A 16,696-nucleotide genomic window follows, 5' to 3' on the forward strand; every position below is an offset into this window, starting at 1 on the left:
TTTTGAAACAAGTTGATTAAAGCCTTGCTTTATACTCGAACCAAGTACGTAGTGAGTTTTATTACGTCAGTGTATATAGACTTTCAAAAGATGTTTGATAAAGTACCACATACTAGGCTTGTTTGCAAAATTGAAGGCCTTGTGATAAAAGGAGCAGTTGCAGCATGGATATAAAATTGGCTATGGGATAGAAAACAGAGTTGCAGTGAATGGCTGTTTTTCGGACTGGAGGGAGGTACACAGTGGAGTTCCCCAAGGTTCAGTACTAGGACCACTGCTGTTTTTGATATACGTTAATGACTTGGACTTGGGGGGGTACAGGGCACAATTTTGAAATTTGCAGATGACACGTAACTTGGAAGTGTAGTAAACAGTGAGGAAGATAGTGTTCAAGAGGACATAGACAGGCTGGTGGAATGGGCGGACACATAGCGGATCAAATTCAACACCGAGAAGTGTGAGCTGATACATTATGGTAGAAAGAATGAGGAGAGACCATACCCAATAATTGTTCAATTTTGTAAGTGGTGCAAGAACAGAGAGACCTGGGGGTGCTTATGCACAAATCTTTGACGGTGGCAGGACAGGTTCACAAAGCAGTTAATAAAGCATATGGGATCCTGGGCTTTATAAATAGAGACATGGAGTACAAAAGACAGGAAGTTATGCTAAACCTATATAAAACACTAGTTCGGCCCCAGCTGGAGTATTGTGTCCAATTCTGGGCACCGCACTTTAGGAAGGATGTGAAGGCTTTGGAGAGGATACAGAAGAGATTTACTAGAATGGTTCCAGGGATAAGAGAATACAATTGTGTGGAGAGGCTGGGGTTGTTCTTCTTGGAGCAGAGAAGGCTAAGAGGAGATTTGATAAGAGGTGTTTTAAAATCCTGAAGGATTTGGATAGAGTAAATAAAGAGAAAATGTTTCCAGTGGCTGAAGGGTCGATAACGAGAGGGCACAGGTTGAAGGTGATTTTCAGAAGAACCAGAGGCGACGTGAGGGAAAGCTTTTTTATGCAACGAGTGGTTAGGATTTGGAATGCTCTCAACAACAACAACTTGCATTTATATAGCACTTTTAATGTAGTAAAACGTCCCAAGGCGCTTCACAGGAGTGTTATAAGACAAAAAATTTGACACCGAGCCACATAAGGAGAAATTAGGGCAGGTGACCAAAAGCTTGGTCAAAGAGGTAGGTTTTAAGGAGCGTCTTATAAGGAGGAAAGAGAGGTAGCGAGGCGGAGAGGTTTAGGCAGGGAATTCCAGAGCTTGGGGCCTAGGCAACAGAAGGCACGGCCACCAATGGTTGGGCGATTATAATGAGGGATGCTCAAGAGGACAGAATTAGAGGAGCGCAGATATCTCGGGGGGGGTTGTGGGACCGAAGGAGATTACAGAGATAGGGAGGGGCGAGGCCATGGAGGGATTTGAAAACAAGGATTAGAATTTTAAAATCGAGGCGTTGCTTAACTGGGAACCTGATAAGGTGGTGAATATTGATTCAATAGTAGCCTTCAAAAGGGAATTGGATAAATACTTGAAGGAGAAAATATTTCCGGGGCGGGGAAAGAGCGGGGGAATGGGACTAACTGGATTGCTCTTCGAAAGAGCCGGCGCAGACTCGATGGGTCGAATGGCCTCCTTCTGTACTGTACTAGTCTATGATTCTAAAACTATTACGTTCTATTACGCTAATCGATTTGACTGGTTCATGGAAGATTTTACGTTTGAGATTATGCAAATGAATTGTAGCGGAAACTTGTACTGTAACCTAACCAGCGCAATTTCAAGCGTAATTTGCGCCCAATTTCCCGATTACACCCAAAGCAGAAACCCTACCCTAAATTCAAAATATACAGAATACAAGGCTTTAGTTTGTTTCAGGCACTAGCACTAGGCTCTGTAAAATCTTCATCAGTTTACAAAATGTTGCTACAGGAAACTTTGGTTTATCCGGAGGTTGTATGTCCGGAATACTCGATCTAACGGCAAAAATCAGGAGCCGTTTTCTATAAGTATTTTTAGATCTCGTTCTTTTTTTTCCCCAGTCAGGCACTGCAAGGTCTGTAGCTATAGCAACAGCTTCAGCTAGAGACGCTTGCAGCTGCAGCCGACTCTTTAGAAGCTGTTGCTAAGCAACAGTGTTTGTTGTCAGATACGGAGATGAAAACCTCCGTATGCTTCAACATTAACTTTGTATGTCCGGCAGTTTGATAGATCTGCAACACGCCGGTCCCGTCGGTGCCGGATATCACACAGTTTCCTGTAATATCTGTTCTATGCAGCACATGGGTGCTGTTGGATGGGTGGAAGCCATAGTGGCTATGTACTGGACTAGTAATCCAGAAGCCTGGACTAGTGATCCATAGACATAAGTTCAATTCCCACCACGGCAGCTGTGGTATTTAAATTCAGTTAATTAAATAAATCTGGAATAAAAAGCTCGTATCAGTAATGGTGACCATGTAACTACCGGATTGTTGTAAAAACCCATCTGGCTCACTAATGTCCTTTAGGAAAGGAAATCTGTCATCCTTCCCCGATCTGGCCTATAAGTGACTCCAGACCCTAGCAAGCCACTACAGAAAAACAATCAGAAGAATAAAACAGCATGTTATAGACAGAGCTAAGCGATCACACAACCAACGAATCAGATCAAAGCTCTGCAGTCCTGCCACATCCAGTCGTGAATGGTGGTGGACAATTAACGGGAGGAGGAGGCTCCATTAACATCTCCATCCTCAATTATGGAGGAACGTGAGTGCAGAAGACGAGGCTGAACCACCTTCAGCCAGAAGTGCAGAGTGGGTGATCCATGTCGGCCTCCTCCTGAGGTCCCCATGATCGCAGAAGCCAGTCTTCAGCCAAATTGATTCACTCCACGTGATATCAAGAAACGGCTGAGCGCACTGGATACAGCAAAGGCTGTGGGCCCCGACAACATCCCAGCTGTCGTGCTGAAGACTTGTGCTCCAGAACTAGCCGCGCCTCTAGCCAAGCTGTTCCAGTACAGCTACAACACTGGCATCTATCCGACAATGTGGAAAATTGCCCAGGTATGTCCTGTCCACAAAAAGCAGGACAAATCTAATCCGGCCAATTACCGCCCCATCAGTCGACTCTCAATCATTAGCAACGTGCTACAAAGTGGCACTTACTCACCAATAACCTGCTCACTGATGCTCAGTTTGGGTTCCGCCAGGACCACTCTGCTCCAGACCTCATTACAGCCTTGGTCCAAACATGGACAAATGAGCTGAATTCCAGAGGTGAGGTGAGAGTGACTGCCCTTGACATCAAGGCAGCATTTGACCAAGTGTGGCAACAAGGAGCCCTAGTAAAATTGAAGTCATTGGGAATCGGGGAAAACTCTTCACTGGCTGGAGTCATAACTAGTGCAAAAGAAGATGGTTGTGGCTGTTGGAGGCCAATCATCTCAGCCCAGGACATCGCTGCAGGAGTTCCTCAGGGCAGTGTCCTAGGCCCAACCATCTTCAGCAGCTTCATCAATGACCTTCCTTCCATCATAAGGTCAGAAGTGGGGATGTTCACTGATGACTGCACAGTGTTCAGTTCCATTCACAACTCCTCAGATAATGAAGCAGTCCGTGCCCACATGCAGCAAGCCCCAGACGACATTCAGGCTTGGGCTGATAGGTGGCAAGTAACATCATGCCACACAAATGCCAGGTCATGATCATCTCCAACAAGAGAGTCTAACCACTGCCCCTAGATATTCAGCGTCACTACCATTGTCAAATCCCCCACCATCAACATCCTGGGGGTCACCATTGATCAGAAGCTTAGCTGGACCAGCCACATAAATACTGTGACAACAAGAGCGGGTCAGAGGCTGGGTATTCTGCTGCGAGTGTCTCACCTCCTGACTCCCCAAAGCCTTTCCACCATCGACAAGGCAAAAATCAGGTGTATGATGGCATACTCTCCACTTGCCTGGATGAGTGCAGCTCCAACAACACTCAAGAAGCTCGACACCATTCAGGATAAAGCAGCCCGCTTGATTGGCATCCCATCCACCACCTTAAATATCCACTCCCTCCACCTCCGGCTCACTGTGGCTGTAGTGTGTACTAGCTACAAATGCACTGCAGCATCTTGCCAAGACGTCGACAGCACCTCCCAAACCCACGACCTCTACCACCTCGAATGACAAGGGCAGCAGGCGCATAGTCAAAATCCTGGAACTCCCTCCCTAACAGCACTGTGGGAATACCTTCACCACACGGACTGCAGCGATTCAAGAAGGCGCCTCACCACCTTCTCTAGGGCAATTAGGGATGGGCAATAAATGCTGGCCTTGTGAGAGATGCTAACGTCCCGTGAACACATTTTTTTTTAAACTTGCGATTTAAAAAATGTATTTAAACATATACATTTTACCTGAAAATATAATGTAGTAATTTGCAAACAACTATGATTTTTAAATACATGATTATGCATACCATAAAACCTTTCTCCAAAATGCTTATGCAGTATTACTTTCTAGTTGGCCTTATTCTCAGAGGATTCAACGTTAAATCAATTTAAGCATGGTTTACTCATTTGCCATCCTAGTTTTTTTATCTAGTAATTTATAATTTCTACATCTGTAGTCTGTCTACTTTGGCTAGCTCAAGTGTTCTTACCCTTCAAAGTGATAAAGCACTCTATCTGGCTGCTCGAGCCATGCAAGCTGGTTGTTGTTCTGTCCGTAATCTTTATGAAATGGAAGCTGCTCCAGGCTTGTGGAATTAAATTGTAAATGCAGTAAATAAGGAGTGAGCACTGTCTGATTCTTTTTGATGTTGATGTGATTAATTTGACAGTGCTGTTGGCCTCGATGGCTTTATACACAATATATTGTACATGAACAGGCCACATTGCCTGAAGTTGTGTTTTAGGTATGAATTTACAGAGTTGAAAGATTTTCCTTGTTAGTATTTTCATGGATTATGCTGATTTTGAACCCGTCATGGCTCGCAAGTGGGGGAATTATTTTTGGTAGTGTCCACCTTTTGGCACTGGACCATTGCTCGAGTTTTGAAATCCTTTCTCCATACTTAAAAGATTTTTTTAAACTCAATTCGCTATTGTTCTTTGAGTATGGCAATAAATAAGTGAAAGTTAACATTTTTCTTTCTTATCAAAGCTTAATTTTATTTTTCGATCAGTAGTGAAGTAGATTTTGCTCAATAAAATACCTATGATTTAAACGAGCAGTATGCTTCAATGATAGCATAACTGAGGCTATTTAAACTAAAGGATTCATTGAGATGTTCATCTTACTGTTTTCCAGCAGCAGGAATCACACTTTCAATTAATTATAATGTAAAAAAAAATCTATATTGAATGCATTCTGGAATAGCACAGCTGTTTCAATACCTCATTCTAAAATGCCGATGGCAATGTTAAGGACACATCAATCAATTTTTCAGGCTATGATTTTTTTTTAAAAACAGTTCAGATACAGTCTGGATTAACTGAAGTTTTAGTATTTATTTTAATTGTGGAATTTAAGGAGCAGTCAACATTGGTGAAACATTTAGAGCGAAAAATTGTGTCGCGCCCCCTTTGGGGCACTAACTTTGCCGGGGCGCTACTTTTAGCACCCCGGAAAAATTAGCGCCCCCACAACCGAAATTGAGTAGTTGCGCCCCAAGAGGGAAGCTGCGAGGGAATAAAGCGGCGCTACGTGCCGCGATATTGCAGGTATTCCTCCCGTTCTTAAAGGGGAGGGGCCTTGCGCAGCGTGACCCGGGGCCCAGCTGGGCCCCCAGGGATCGGAGTGCTGGCAAAAGAGCCCGGCACTCGAGAAGTGCCAGGCTCACAGAGCGCAGCCGGCACTCCGCGGGGGGGGGGGGGGGGCGGGTAAGGAGGACGGCAGCGGAGGCAGGTGCTGGCAGGCGGCCAGCAACAAAAATGGCAGCCCAGTACCTCGCCTTTAAATATCGCCGCCCCAGCCGCAGGTAGGCCCCCCTGACTCCCTCGGACATGGCGCCTGGCGGTAAGTTAGGGGGCGCTACCGAAGATCGCGGCCGGGGCGCTGCGCACGCCAATGACGTCATTGGTGGCGGCGCAGCGCCGCGAGGCGCTAACTGTTACCGCCACTGCTAACCTCCCCCGAATTTCGCGGGTGGCGTTGGCGGCTCCGCACCGGGTGCTAGTTGCTTTGCGCCCCATTAGCGCCGTCTTAGTGCGCTAACAGGAGGCACAAACCAACCGAATATTTCCCCCTCAGAGTGAGATTCACGGTTTAAGTAAAGTCAGAGAGATCGCAAACCCATTTATATACATGCTTATTATGTGAGAATGAGAACACCAAAATAGGCCACATTTTTATACCTTCTAAAAGTAGCTCATCTCCTGTGGTATTGCTCATGGGTAATCTGGTTGCAGTGAAGCTATTAAAATGGAGCTGTGTTTAAGATGGACTGTCCTTTTAAAGCCATTGCTGAGATTGTCCCTGTGGGAAAGTGGTCCAGACAATCTTGAGATTAATTAGAGGGTAATTGTTAAAAGAAGTTTCTGTAGATTGATAGCTGCTTGTAAATCCCTCTTGAGGAGAGGCCAGATTGAGCATCCAGCAGGAAATAAGTAACTTTCTTTTGTTCTTTTTTAAAACAATTTTGACACTTTGAAGTGTGACTCACTAGATTCAAAGCTTTTTTTTATATATATCCCAGCAGATCACTCATGACTTTGCTTTTAATAAATATTGCTTTTGTTAAAGGACAGGAGTGTTGTACAATGTAATACATAATGTACTATTCTGCCAAGGTGCAGTTGTTTCCCCCAATAAAGCCACAAATCATAATTTTAAAAATCATAAACAAGGTGCAAGGCCATTCAAAATTGAATTGCTTTGTCAGGTAACCTTGCATATTGGAATATGCTTATTGGTTTCATTCTGGAGTTTAGAAGTGCAGGTATGAAGCACCCAGCACTTTGAAATTGTTCTGTATCTGTGTGGCGTCTGAGGCTTGGCATCTGCGTCCACTGATATGTTTTTAATAAATTGCCAAAGGATCTGTCATTGGATTTCCCACAGTAAGTCAGATTACTTAGAACGACAGGAATATTATAATGTATTATTTTGCTGTTAAGATGGAGATGTGTTAAACTGGCCTGTTCCTTTAAGGCCAGAAAGTCTAATTCCCATAAGTAACTATGGCATGACTGAAAGAGGATCAAAGTTGGGTAAATGGCGTCACGGTACAGATCAGCCAGGGTCTGATTGAATGGCAGAACAGGCTCGAGGTGCTGAATGGCCCAATCCTGTTCCTATGTTACTAGGAGGACGGAAGGAAAGCTTGTATTTAAAAGGTGCTTCTGTGTGAAGACCATGGGAAGCACTGGATAACGGGGCCTTCAACTTCTTCCATATAAAGTTCCAAACACCGTTCTGTACGTAGAACAGAATAATGAATGATTGCAGTGATAACAAATCAGCAACCACAACAGCCCTTTGCCTTTTATCCCTTTCCCTTCTCTCGCTATCTATTTCACCTCGTATATCCAACTTTCCCCTCCCCATCCCCTCCCTTTCCCCAGGGGTTGAAGAAGCCACAACTCCATCATCCCATAGTCCAGTCCCTCCAGATGATTGCACATGTCTCAAAAATGTCCGAAAGCACTTCATGTGCAGTGAATTACTTTGTAGTACAGTGACTGCTGTCATGTAGGTGAACAAAGTAAGCATTCGGCGCATAGCAGGATTCCACAAACAACAATGAGGTGAATAAACAATTGATTTTTTTTGGTGGCATTAGTTGAAGGAGGAATATTGCCTAGGACACCGGGGGAACTCCTTGTTTTACTTGAAGTAGTAGCATTAGTTCTTTAACATCCTTCTGAACCACTGGACTAGGCAGAAAGGACTTGGGTTTCATGTCTTGTCTCATACGAAGGATCGGACCACCATTAATACTGCATTCCCTCAGTATTGGCCTGGAGTGTCAGTCTAAATTATGAGCTCAAGTCCGGGATTGGGACTCTCCTCTGATTCGGCAACAGCTGTACAAACTAAACCAAGTTAACAAGAAGACACAACATGCAGCAGTAAAGAGTTAAAATTGTGTAAGTGTTTGATCCAATAGGGGTAATATTACAGTAATAGAACTACGCCTGACACCTGAGTGACTTTATTACTCTAATATTTGAATATTAGTGTTTGATTATCATGGTTTGTGAGTTGAAAACTTAAGGAAACAATTGGATGATTTAGAAAGTTTGGAAATCTTTGGCTCTGCAGACACTGAAGCTTAAATAGATTCACGTCTCGTTAGGTTTTATGGGGGTGCCAATTAGAATGTTGATCAGTATAAACTGTATACAGACTTGCAGCCAAATTATATCTCCAAACAGCTTTGACGTTTTCAGTCATTTGTGGTATATGTGCCGATAGGAGGATGCAACCACATATTTGCCCATGGAATAATCTGCTGCATGAGAAAGGACCTCCTCTGTCCTTTTAGAAGCAATATTATTCTGACCAGTCTAATTAATTTTTTGATGAAGTAACTGGGTGGATTGATGAAGGGAATGCAATGGATGTTGTCTACATGGATTTTAGGAAGGCGTTTGACAAAGTACCACATAGAAGGCTGGTTAACAAAATTGAGGCTCATGGAATAGGTGGGTCAGTGGCAGCTTGGATAAGGAATTGGCTTAAGGACAGAAAACAGCGAGTTGTGGTAAATGGCTGTTTTTCAGACTGGAGGGTCAGTGCTGGGGCCACTGCTTTTTTTGATATATATAAATGACCTGTATATTGGAATACAAAGTAGAATTTCTAAATTTGCCGATGACATGGGAGGTGGTGGCAAACAATGAGGATGATACCAATCGACTGCAACAGGACATAGAAAGGCTAGCAGAATGGGCAGACAAGTGGCAGATGGAATTTAATACAGAGAAGTGTGAGGTGATGCATTTTGGCAGAAGGAACAGAAAGAGGCAATATACACTTAATGGCACAGTTTTAAAGAGTGTGCAGGGACAGAGGGACCTGGGAGTTAATGTGCATAGGTCCCTGAAGGTGGCAGGACATATTGAGTGTGGTTAGCAAAGCATATGGGATTTTGGGCTTCATAAATAGAGGTATTGAGTACAGAATGGTTCTGGGGATGGGGGATCTTCGCTACAAGGACAGGTTGGAGAAGCTGGATTTGTTTTCATTAGAGCAAAGGAGGTTGCGGGGTGATTTGATGGAGGTGTACAAGATTATGATGGGTTTGGATAGGCTAGACGGGGAAAGGCTGTTCCCACTAGTTGATAGTACAAGGACTAGGGGACACAGATTTAAGGTTCTGTGAGAGATACAAGGGGGACGTGAGGAAAAACCTTTTTACGCAGCGAGTGGTGAGGATCTGGAACTCGCTGCCGATGGAAGTGGTGGAAGTAGAGACACTCAATGTTTTCAAGGGGAGACTGGATCAGCACTCGAGGGAAATAAACTTGCAGGGCTACGGGGATAGAGCGGGGGAATGGGACTGACTGGATTGCTCTACAGAGAGCCGGCACAGACTCGATGGGCCGAATGGCCTCCTTTTGTGCCGTTATGACTCTGACCCTATGTCTTGCAACTTGGATTATTGAAGAACCAGCTTATATACTTTTAAGAAGACTGAAAAATATGATGGGAGCTAATTTATTTAAACCGAACTCTGTGAAACCATCCAGCTTGGAGCTTTATTGGGAGCAACCTAACTGTCCTCAAGGTTTCTTTTAATTCTGGTGGCTTTAACTAATGTTCAAGTAACAAAAGAAAGAATTTGAACTTTGTTCAATTGGACAGGATGCAGAAAAGAATGGTAGCAGACTTCTAAACCAATGATTTATCTCAGCTGGATTAGTTATCACTCTGTTATTTGATAATGTAATTACTGAAATTATTTCCTTTGCCTCCACCCTTTTAATGAGGTACCAGTAATTTCCCAGTTGTGTCTCGGTGATGATAATATGTGGCTTTAATCTTCGTATTGGCAAATCCCATTATTTTGTCAATCTTAATCTATGTCACAGTGAGTTCTATGACCTACTCCTGCTCCTATTTTACTATGTTTCTATTTTATGTTTCTATGTTCTGAGTTTTGACTTTCCCTCAATGAACCCTCGACTCTTGCTTTGCCAATATTTTCCACATAACTGTATCAGTAATGCTAGTAATATTCAGGCCTGCAGGGAGCAGAGGATTGGACAGCCATGGCTCTTAGCCATATTCCACTGGTAACTTGCCAGGTTAGATTTTGTGATTGGATTGTACGCCTGCATTTTTCACTCACACTCATTCTGAAGCTACTCTCTTGCCGCTGCCCGCCCGCCCTCCCCCCCCTCCCCCTCCCCCTCCCTCCCCCTCCCCCTCCCCTTCCCCCCCCCTCCCTCCCCCTCCCCCTCCCCTTCCCCCCCCCTCCCCCCCCCTCCCCCCCCTCCCCCTCCCCATGTCAGGTCAGAAGTACCTGACATTGCTTCCGCCCATTCAGACCACCTATTAAAGGTAAGTTGCATTCATAAGTCAAAGTCAAAGGGACACACATGCTTCTTTACTTACATTATTTAGCATTGAATTTTCCAGATATGGAGGAACTGTTTCTGTTAGGGGGGGCCAAGCAGCTGAATTATTGTTGCTAAAGTCACAGAGAAAGCAGCTGTAAATAAAACTCTTTCAAAGAGTTCAGAAGATCGTCAAAGAAGAGTGAATGTGTAAAGTTGGCCCCGCAATGCTGCTGATCATTTGACTTCAAGGTCCATCAAGGCATTTAACTGGATACTGCACAGACCAATGCTCCTTGGCAAGTCAATGCTACCTTATGCTGAGGGCTGTTTCAAAGCAGCTCAATCACTGAATTTCATGTTTTAACTGGTACATAAAGAAAGAACGTGAAAATGATGGAAATTTTACTGAAATTCCTCTCTGCTATTTCAGTGGAGACGTTAACCCATTTAAAATAAATAAGTGTCTCCACTGAAATAGTGGGAGAGAAATTGCAATAAAATATGTTAAACATTCGTACGATCTGTGGTAAACCACTTTTATCGTTCACTATCGTTACACTATGGTTATCACTGTTTATATCGTTACACTATGGTTATCACTGTTTACACTGTTGTATCACTACACAAGGTTACCTCTTGCCACACCGTTATACCTGGGCTGACCACAGCTGACTCCGCCCATGGCTCCGCCTGCTTGCCCAGGTATAAAGGTGGTCGACTGGCTGGTATTCCTCCTTGTTGGATCCGATCACCCACGAGGGTGGGCTCTGTTATTTAGCCAATAAAAACCTATAGTTACTAACTTAACTCGTCGCTTTTCATGAACTGAATTGATAGGTATATCAATTTTATTGGCTAAATTTTGAAATGTCTGTACCGGAGCAGCCAAACGACCAGCCAAACGTACAGCCCCAGCCAAATGGCCAGCTACAACAGCCCCAGCAGCCGGCCTGGCTGCGAGCCCTCCGACCGCCGTACCTGGATCTAAACCCACAGGCTGCGAATTCAGCCCTCGACTTCGAACACTGGCTGAGCTGCTTCGAAGCCTACCTGGGAGAATCCGGCGTGCCTCCGGTATCCAAACTAAGAGTTCTGACCGCCCAGGTGAGCCCTAAAGTATTTGCACTCATCCGGGACATTACTACATACGAGGACGCCATCAACCTGCTAAAAGAGCAGTACCGGAGCCCTGTAAACTCAATGTACGCCAGGCATCTCCTAAGATCCCGCTCGCAACAGCCAGGAGAGTCGGTTGATGATTTCTTACGGGCGCTGCAAATACTCGGCAGGGACTGTGACTTTAAAGTCGTAACAGCTGCAGAACATACCGATGGAAATATCCGCGATGCCTTCGTGAAAGGCCTTTGGTCAGACTACTCACGGCAAAGACTGCTGGAATCAAAGGACCTCGACCTGAAAACAGCTGCTATCCTCGCTCGCTCCTTGGAAGTGGCCCATCGGGACCTCGAGGCGTACTCTAGGTACTGTGCTGCGCGACCCTGGGACTCGGGCCCGACTCCGGCCGCAATACCCCTCGCACCGCCGCCCCTGGGGCCTACCACAGCGTCGGTGTCCCGGAACCGATCGGGACCGCCACCCACGGTACCGGCTGCGACATCGGAGCCCCGCGATCGGGCCGCCGGCTGCTTCTTCTGTGGCCAGGCGAAACACCCGAGGGCGCGCTGCCCTGCAAGAAACGCGACCTGCTCCGACTGCCACAAGAAAGGCCACTTCGCGAAGGCCTGCAGGGGGAAAGCCACAGACGCCAGCAGTGCCTCATGCGAGTTGTGGGGGCGGCCATCTTTCATCAAGGCCACAGATGCCAGCATCACCTCGTGTGAGTCGTGGGGGCGGCCATCTTTGATCAAGGCCACCGACGCCGGCAGTGCCTCATGTGAGTTGTGGGGGCGGCCATCTTCTCCGCCATTTCGTTCAACGTCGTGGGCGCCGCCATTTTGTTCACCACACTCGACCGCCACCTTGTCTCCAGACCCGACCACCGCCTCACCCGCAGACTACAGCAGCTCGCTCAGCCATACACTAGCCTCCGTCACACTTGACCAAGCTCGACCACATCACCTGTCCAAGTCCATGATGGACATCAAAGTAAATGGCCACGCCACGACCTGCCTGTTCGACAGCGGAAGCACGGAGAGTTTCATCCATCCAGACACGGTGAGCCGCTACTCCCTCACTGTCCGGCCAACGCGCAACCGGATCTCGATGGCGTCAAGGTCCCATTCAACAGACATCAGCGGCTACTGTGTTGTGACCCTGTCGGTTAGGGGCACGGAGTATAAAAATTTTAAACTTCTCGTCCTGCCCCAGCTCTGCGCTGCCGTCCTACTAGGGCTGGATTTCCAATGCCACCTCCAAAGTGTCACCTTGGCATACGGTGGATCCCTCCCCCCCCTCACAGTCTACAACCAGCAATTCCTAAACCGCCCACCGCGTACCACCTGCGGCCTATCCACCCTCAAAGTCCCACCCCCCTCCCTGTTCGCTAACCTCACCCGCGACTGTAAACCCGTCGCTACCAAGAGCAGGCGGTACAGCGCCGGGGACAGAGCTTTTATTAGCTCCGAGGTGCAGCGACTCCTGAAGGAGGGCATCGTCGAGGGAAGCAACAGCCCCTGGCGTGCCCAGGTCGTAGTCGTTAAGACCGGCGATAAACACCGCCTGGTCATCGACTACAGCCAAACCATAAACCGGTACACCCAGCTGGACGCATACCCCCTTCCCCGCATATCTGATATGGTCAATCAGATTGCACAGTACCGGGTATTCTCTACCATCGACCTTAAGTTGGCCTATCAGCAACTCCCTATCCGCCCTGAGGACCGCCAGTATACCGCCTTCGAGGCGAATGACCGCCTCTACCACTTCCTTAGGGTTCCCTTCGGCGTCACCAACGGGGTTTCGGTCTTCCAAAGGGAGATGGACCGGATGGTTGACCAGAACGGGCTGCATGCCACGTTCCCTTATCTAGATAACGTCACCATCTGCGGCCGCGACCGGCAGGACCATGATGTTAATCTGGAGAAATTCCTCCGTATGGCCCAACGGCTGAACCTCACCTACAATAAGGAGAAATGTGTGTTTAACACCTCGCGCCTTGCCATCCTCGGCTGCGTAGTAGAGAACGGAGTCATCGGCCCCGACCCCGAAAGAATGCGCCCCCTCATGGAGCTTCCCCTCCCCCACTGTCCAAAGGCGCTGAAGAGAACCCTGGGGCTCTTCGCTTACTATGCCCAATGGGTGCCCAATTATGCGGACAAAGCCAGACCCCTCATGAAGTCCACCTCCTTCCCCCTGACAGCAGAAGCATGCGCAGCCTTCTCCCTCATAAAGGGAGACATTGCTAAGGCCACAATGCACGCGGTGGATGAGTCTATCCCTTTCCAAGTGGAGAGCGATGCATCCGACTTCGCCCTAGCTGCAACCCTTAACCAGGCGGGGAGACCTGTGGCCTTCTTCTCAAGGACCCTCCAGGGCCCTGAGATCCGACACTCTTCTGTCGAGAAGGAGGCCCAGGCGATCGTGGAGGCAGTATGACGCTGGAGGCATTACCTGGCAGGCAAACGATTTACCCTCCTCACCGACCAGCGTTCGGTCGCTTTTATGTTTAATAACAAGCTGAGGGGCAAAATCAAGAACGACAAGATCTTGAGGTGGAGAATTGAGCTCTCCACCTACGATTACGATATCTTGTACCGGCCTGGTAAACTGAACGAACCCCCAGATGCTCTATCACGAAGTACATGCGCCAACGTGCAAATTGATAGACTGCAGACCCTCCACAACGACCTCTGCCACCCCGGGGTCACCAGACTTTACCACTTCATTAAGGCCCGCAACCTGCCCTACTCCATTGAGGAGGTCAGGACCATGACCAGGAACTGCCAAACCTGTGCCGAATGCAAACCGCATTTCTATAGGCCGGACAGAGCAAGCCTGATCAAGGCCACCCGCCCCTTCGAGCGCTTGAGCATCGATTTTAAGGGGCCCCTCCCGTCCTCTGACCGTAATGTGTACTTCCTCAACATTATTGACGGGTACTCCCGTTTCCCCTTTGCCTTCCCCTGCTCAGACATGACCAGTACCACGGTCATCAAATGCCTGAACGACCTCTTCGCCTTGTTTGGGTTCCCGAACTATATACATAGCGACCGGGGCTCATCCTTCATGAGCGAGGAACTTCGCCAGTTCCTACTAGCGAGAGGTATTGCTGCAAGCAGGACCACCAGCTACAACCCCCGAGGGAACGGCCAGGTGGAAAGAGAGAACGCAACAGTCTGGAAGGCCGTTCTCTTAGCCTTAAAGTCTAAGGGCCCCCCAACCTCTCGCTGGCAGGAAGTCCTCCCGGCAGCGCTGCATTCCATCCGGTCACTGCTTTGCACTGCCATTAACGCCACCCCCCATGAACGAATGTTTGTTTTCCCCAGGAAGTCGACTACGGGAACCTCGCTACCAACATGGCTGACTTCTCCGGGGCCCGTCTTGCTGCGGAAGCACGTGAGGGCCCATAAAACGGACCCCCTGGTCGAGAGGGTGGACCTCCTGCACGCCAACCCCCAGTACGCCTATGTGGCATACCCAGACGGGCGGGAGGACACAGTCTCCTTACGAGACCTCGCACCCTCGGGCACCCCTGAGACACCACCGTTACCCCCCACCACTCCCCCAAATCCAGCCCCGGTAGGCGGCATGCCGGAACCCCATGAGCCTTCGCCGACCACGCAGACACCAGCCTTAACTTCGAATACTACACCGCCGCCGCCGCTGCTGCGCCGATCAGAAAGGCTTACGAGGCCTCCGGATAGACTGACATACCCGAACTGATAGTACACTTCACCCCGCCGGACTCAAATTTAAACAAGGGGTGAATGTGGTAAACCACTTTTATCGTTCACTATCGTTACACTATGGTTATCACTGTTTATATCGTTACACTATGGTTATCACTGTTTACACTGTTGTATCACTACACAAGGTTACCTCTTGCCATGCTGTTTTACCTGGGCTGACCACAGCTGACTCCGCCCATGGCTCCACCTGCTTGCCCAGGTATAAAGGTGGTCGACTGGCTGGTATTCCTCCTTGTTGGATCCGATCACCCACGAGGGTGGGCTCTGTTATTTAGCCAATAAAAACCTATAGTTACTAACTTAACTCGTCGCTTTTCATGAACTGAATTGATAGGTATATCACGATCATATTCCACAGTATAATTTAAAGGCCTTTTGCATAGTTTAAATGCAGATTTTAGTTCAGTGCTGTGGAATTGTATTTACGCAAAATAGGTTAACCACCTAATTGTGGAAGCATGAAAAGTCCGAATGAGCAGACAATATAAATAAATATACTTGTAACAGGCTAAGGACAAATACCTCAGATAAATGTTCAAGAATTTTATCACAGAATGTGTACAGGAATTGTTTAGGTTTGATAATCGTGCAAAAAGAAGGAAAACTTAGCACAGAGTAATTTCAATGTAAATTACATCCCTTCCCCCCGTCCCTCCCTCCCCCCTCCACCCTCCACCCACCAATACCTTAAAAAAACATTTAAAAATCTAACTGTACAGGAAATGTCCTTGTTTATTTAGGAATTCGAGGTACTAAGTAGAACCCAGCCAGTACTAATTTAGGATTCCCTAAAGAGCTAACGTTTAGGTTAATCAATGGAGATACTGTGGAGTGTACCCGTAACCTAGATCTTCAGAGCAGCTTTCAGACACAAAACAAGACTTAACATAGTGGGTCAGTGCAAGGGGAAAAAGAAACCCTGAAAATAGAGATCCCTGATTTTCTTTTGAAATTGTGTATCGTATTTTAGAGTACAAGTACTCTTCCTTTATGATTTTCACCTTTTTAAGTACATACTCTGTTGTGGTTGAAAAGTATCTGCAAGGATTCGAACTGATTATATATATGTAACGAGCATTTGACATGTTACATTGGGTAGTCCTGGTTTAATAATTCAGAGAAAGTATCTTCTTTCCCATGCTTGTCTTGCAGATTTTATAAACATTTGATGGGTTAGTATGAAGGAGCTTTCAGGGCACTTAAATGAATTGTGCAGCATTGTTAATATACGTAGCTTCAGGCTTGGTGGAAGATACAATCCCTGAACATTACCATATACTGGGAACTGTATAAAATGGTTTATGATAATGTGATGCACTGTGTCACAGCATCT

General features: G+C 46.9%; 1 protein-coding gene across 4 annotated transcripts in view; it reads left to right on the forward strand.

Annotated features, from left to right (window-relative positions):
• Positions 1–16,696, forward strand: part of tiam1a (TIAM Rac1 associated GEF 1a) — a 358,747-nt gene that overhangs the window by 287,858 nt on the left and 54,193 nt on the right. The gene's annotated exons all lie outside the window — the stretch shown is intronic.

This window comes from Somniosus microcephalus, chromosome 14, assembly GCF_052327205.1.
Source record: "Somniosus microcephalus isolate GS21.2 chromosome 14, FLI_Smic_1.0, whole genome shotgun sequence".
Classification (NCBI taxonomy): Eukaryota; Metazoa; Chordata; class Chondrichthyes; order Squaliformes; family Somniosidae; genus Somniosus; species Somniosus microcephalus.